The following is a 5,962-nucleotide window of genomic DNA, read 5'->3' on the forward strand; positions in this document are numbered from 1 at the left end:
TAATATCAAAGGAAGTTGAGTACTGTATTTATTTCTTATTTTATACAACTCTTACTCTTTACAAAAATGGTTATAGTCATGCCCATAAAAGTGTAACCCATGGCATTTGAAAGCAAACACTCTTTGTAATTATTTAAAAGGGCCTTTAAAAAATTATAATACAAAGGTCTGTGCTCTATAAGCAGTCCTCCACTGTGCATTATAACAATAAGGCTTACTTTTAATACAAAGACTAAGTGTTTGGGAGTTATGAACCACTGGATTTAACAAACATCATTTTATAATTGCTTTTTGCATCTTTTTTGTTTTGGGGATCCTCCACTTCATCAGGGTGCTCAGCAGCTTGGAGTTCTTCAGCAGATTCAGTTCTTCAGCAGTTCTTCAGCAGATTCATTCAGATTCAGATTTCTCTGACTCTGAATCGCTTTCAGAGTCATCTGGACTTTCAGGATCAGGTGAATCATCATCGTCGTCATCATCATCTCCAGCCACATCACCTTCTCCATCATGATCTTCTACCTCACTGAAGCCAAGTCCACAATGTCGCCGATATCTTCCTGAATAATTTACTGTCCATACTTTGCTGATATTGAGACTCCAGTTCTTCATTTATTTTCTTGTCTTCTTCCCCTGCTCGGAAGTGAGATGTTGATTTGTGATCTCCTATAACAAGACTACCAGTATGTTCTTTCTTTCCTGCACCGATAAGTCTCAAGAACTTTTGTTTTCTCTCTTCATTACCCAAGTCTGCTGCCTCCCAGTTGCTAGATCCCAGATCATCACCTGGGGAGGCTGAACGCTTCACCCCGTGCGGGTGAGACTCTCTGGCAGCACTCATGCTTGCGGGGATCCCGACGAGAAACGTGGAACCCTCTCGCCGCTCTCCTCAGCCTCAACACCAGCAGCATGCAATCCGCCACCGGCCCAAGCAGTGCCACTCCAGAACACAGAGCCCCTCCAGTAATTTTTGTATTTTTAGTAGAGATAGGGTTTCACTATGTTGGCCAGGCTGATCTCAAACTCCTGACCTCAGGTGATCCACCCACCTCAGCCTCCCAAAGTGCTGGGATTACAGGCATGAGCCACCACAGCACCCGGCCACCAGTTGAATTTTCTAGGTGGGCCTATGACCACCTAAAGGTTACATTTCCCTGCATCCCTTGCAAGTAGGCATGCCTGCGCAACTGAGTCCTGGCCAGTATAATTGAAGTAGGGTATCATGTGGCAGTTTCCAAAAATTTTTCTTAAAAAAGAGCGGAATCCTTTGTCACCTCCTCTTCGATTCCTACCCGCTCCCTCCTGTGGCACTGGATATGCTCTGATGACTGAAGTTCCAGCCACCGTCTTGTGCTGAGAGCCTGAGAACCATACCCCGGGAAGAATTGGAGAAAAAGCCAGAGTAGCCTGGATTCCAGAAGATTGTATAGTTGCTTCTCAACCCTGGGCTTTTGCGTGGAGGGATAAGTTCACTTCTATTCTGTTTAAGCCATGGTTGTTTCAAGGACTGTTACTTGCAGCAGAGCCAACTCCTAAGAGATCCAGCAGGCACCACTATAGATGCCTGCAACAGGAGGTGTTACAATGTGCTGCTGGAACCCAGAAGAGAATGTGACAAAATCTACCCGGAAAAGGTCAGGGAAGCCTTCATAGGGGAGGTGGCATTTGAGCAAGGCCTATGAAGGAACTAAGCATTCCAGGCTGAGAGGGAAGGATGGCAGGTCCTGCTGATCCTCCCCCCCTCCCTTGAGACTTGGTGCATGAATCTGAGAGTTGCTCCCTTCTGGTTCTGTGTTGTGTTCTTACGATCTCCATGACTACAAAAACCACACTACGGGGTCCTATCGAAATCAAGCAATTTACCGAAAATAGAGGGACGTTTGGGCTCAGTGACACCTCAGTTCTTCTGGGAAAAAGCCAATTTCCGATTGCATTTTCACAAATCTGATACAGTAGATGTCACAGTGGAGTTGAGCGTGTACATGTGTTTATGTATACACCCCTGTGTGTGTGTGTATATGCGTGTGTCTGTAATCGTGGGGCACTCTGAAAGTGTACCTTCAGCCTGATCTTATCTTTATTTGCCAAAACCCAGATCAATATTTTCATTACCACTTAATTTCTTTTAGGTGAGAAGAGATTATATTCAATAGCTCTTTGGCAGTTTCTGGCAGTAAGAGGCTGTACCAGGGCTAGTCCCCATGGCTAGCAGCTTCACTCCCTTGCCTTGGGGCCCATGTAGCTGCTCAGAGAAGGGTCACAATGTATGTGAAGAAGTTGGGTGAGGCTGTGGGCATGGGGCTGGCCGGAAACCAGTCCATCTGCACTGGGAGGGAGTCATCTGGTCTCAAATCAGTTCTGTCCTTGTCCACTCCTTATGAATCCTCAGCTTGGTCTCCATCAGCCTCCTCCATGACTGTGACTACTCATAGGACCCAGTCTGAGAACCTTATAGTAACCGCATTCCATGCCTTGGGCATACAAGCCAAGCCTCTAGCAGATTCCTCTGAACGTATTTCTAGAGTGAAGAGAAAGGCTTAGGATGAAGGGAATGGCTGAAACTGGACCTGCCTGGATGAAGACTTCTTTTATTAGGCTGAAATGGGAAGTACATGAGGCTTCTTTGCAATTAAAGGAGGCCTGCACTTAGCTGTTCGGAGTCTCTGACAGGCAGGCCTGGCTGGTTCTGGGCTGTAGAGGAGACAGAAGAAATGAAGGAGGAGACTCAGAAATGAAGCTCAACACACTTTTCTGGGCACTTCAAGGACCCATTTCATGAATTCAACTCAATTGAACTAGCACTTGCAAACGTTCACTCTCAGATTAGTCAGACCACAGTCACATCCCACCTGCCCCATAGCTCATGACTGCCAGCCAGAGACCACCAAAAACATACATGTAGCTTAACAAAGTTGGGTTGAACACACAAGTAGAAAAAAGGGAGAAGACCCACCACAGGAAACTATAAGGCATCCCAGTGAGGGAGGGTTGGAGAGGACTTAGAATCTGGGCTTGTGTTGGGTGACGGTGGAGAGAGTTCAAGGGAATGGAGCTTTGCTCTGGATTGGATGATGGTGAAGGTCATTCTGTATTTGGAATTTTTTTTTTTTGAGACAGAGTCTCACTCTATGACCCAGACTGGAGTGCAGTGGCACCATCTCAGCTCACTGCAACCCGCCCCCCCCACCAAGGTTCCACTGATTCTTCTGCCCCAGCCTCCTGAGTAGCTGGGATTACAGGTGTATTCCACCATGCCCAGGTAATTTTTTAATTTTTTTGGTAGAGATAGGGTTTCACCATGTTGGTCAGCCTGGTCTCGAACTCCTGACCTCGTGATCCACCCACCTCGGCCTCCCAAAGTGCTGGGATTACAGGCGTGAGCCACCGCGCCTGGTCATATTTGGTATCTTAATGATTATTTTCTCTAAGGTGAGGAGAATGGAGAGAGGCAAAGGCTCTGATTGCTAAAGATGTAGTGGTCACTCATGGTAGCCCAGACTGGGAGATATTTGGTGATTTTCATGAACCTCTGGACAAGGTTCATGTTGTCTGTGTTCAAACATGATTATAAGGGGTCTGGATTGGGATTTAAGGCATCACAGTCCCAGGTCTCTGTGTCCAATGTTGATGCCCCGCAAAATTGCTCATGTTCAACAGTAGAGCACCAAGGCCTAGCTGAGCACACGCGGCCAGCTCTTGGCTTCTGAGTGCCTTCCTCTTTCCTACCCAGGACACATTCCCACATGTTTCATTTTGTCCACTCTATGCCATGGGCTGTGCACTGTAAGTCCAGAGAAGAAACAGCCATAGTTCCACCCCATGGGAGCTCTCATCTTAGAACAGGGACAGACTCATCACTAATTGTGGTAATATTTTCAATTCACAAACTCAGCTGAGCAAACAAAAATAAAACTAGTTTTCTATAATTCAACCTAGTTTCTGTCTCAAGTTTCCCATTCAGCTGGAATAGAAACTTATTTTCAGTTGCTGTGGTCTGAATGTTTGTGTTCATATTTTGAAATCCTCAGCCACAAGATGATGGTATGAGGAGGTGAGACCTTTGGGAGGTGATTAAGTCAGGAGGGTGGGGCCCTCATGAATAGGATTAGTGTCCTGATTTGAAAAAAACAGCTGCAGGGAGATCCCTTGCCCCTCCTACCACATGAGGACACAGTGAGAAGGCATTATCTATTGACCAGGAAGCAGGCCCTTACCACACACTGTATCCACTGGTGCCTAGATCTTGGACTTCCCAGCCTTCAGAATTATGAGAATGAATCTTTGTTGTTTATAAGCTATTCAGTTTATGGAGTTTTATTATAGCTGCCTGAATGAATTAAGAAATCTGTCATCGTCCCCCTGTCTGTCTTCACGGCTGCCTGTCCATGTTCAAGAGGGCTGATATAGTGGAAGGGGCGTGGTCAACAATTTGAAATCAAAATCCTGGGTGATATTATCTAGGGCTGATGTAGTGGAAGGGGTGTGGTCAACAATTTTTGAGATGTCAGTCACCACCTGTGAAGTCTGACCTACAGACCCTTACTTAACACGGATGAATGAAAGCATTCTCACACCATTGCGGTGATACAAGTGGGCTAAAGATGGCCCTTGGCTGCTTTCAGAGGGTGAAATGCAAACAGTCAACCCAGACCACCAGTTTATCCGCACTTTTATTTCTGTAGATTTTACAACAGAGGTTCTAAGCTAACACACTTGTAGATAATTAACATGGTTAAGGGAATGGTTTTATAAATGGTAAAAGGTTTAGGTTCTGGGGCCCAGAGTAAATACTATTAACAGGTAATTCCCCTTTGATCCTTCCCAGCACATTAGCATCAATAAACAGAGTGGAGACAAAGGGATGTGGGGTAAGGCCTTTGGTCATCTCTCTTTTCTACGCTAATGTAATGAGGTGATTGCCTTCAACCTGCCTCAATGAAACCTTTTGGACTTCCAAAATGTTTGAGATAACAATCTATAACTTTTCCTAATAATTAATATCTTGCCAGCCACCCCGAGTGAATATCGATATCAACAATTTGAAATAAAAACTCTAGGTGGTGTTATCAAGGTGTGGGAGGAAAAGAGGGTGGACAGTTAGAGGAAGTAAAACTATGCCAAGCACTGTTTACAATAGCAAAGACCTGGAGCCAACCCAAATGCCCATCAATGATAGACTGGACAAAGAAAATGTGGCACATATATACCATGGAATACTATGCAGTCATAAAAAAGATAAGCTCGTGTCCTTTGTAGGGACATGGATGAATCTGGAAACCATCATTCTCAGCAAACTGACACAAGAACAGAAAGAACATGACAAAAACACCACATGTTCTCACTCATAGGTGGGTGTTGAAGGCGGGTGTTGAACAAGGAGAACATGTGGGCATAAGGAGGGGAACATCACACACTGGGGTAGGTTGGGGGGTGGGGAGGCTGGGGAGAGAAAATACTGGGAGAAATGCCTGATGTAGGCGACGGGGATGGAGACTGCATACCACCATGGCATGTGTGTACCTTTGCAACAACCCTGCAGGATGTGCTTATGTACCCCAGAGCTTAAAGTACAATTAAACAAAAAAACTATGCCAAAGGTTCATCTCAGTCAACCAGAGGGATGTGTTTACGGATTTATGCTGAGAGTTGCTTTAAAAACTTGTGTTTGCTAATAATTTCAAGTTATAGAAAATGTTAACTTTCAGTCCAGCACAGGAAAAATATCATAGCTGCAATAACAATAAAAAGAAACTTGATCAAGCCAATGAAAACCAAGGAAAGGAAAATAAGGAAAAAATAGAACACTAGGAAAACAAAATAAAACAGCAGAAATAAATATAAATATATTATCTATTATAGTCATGCAAACATATTAAACTTGCCAATTAAAAGAGATTCTTAAATTTGAATTTTTTTTAAAAAAAGGTTGCTATTTAAGAGCAACTATAACTATTTATACAGGAGT

The sequence above is a fragment of the Cebus imitator genome, unplaced genomic scaffold (assembly GCF_001604975.1).
Source record: "Cebus imitator isolate Cc_AM_T3 unplaced genomic scaffold, Cebus_imitator-1.0 Scaffold115, whole genome shotgun sequence".
NCBI lineage: Eukaryota > Metazoa > Chordata > Mammalia > Primates > Cebidae > Cebus > Cebus imitator.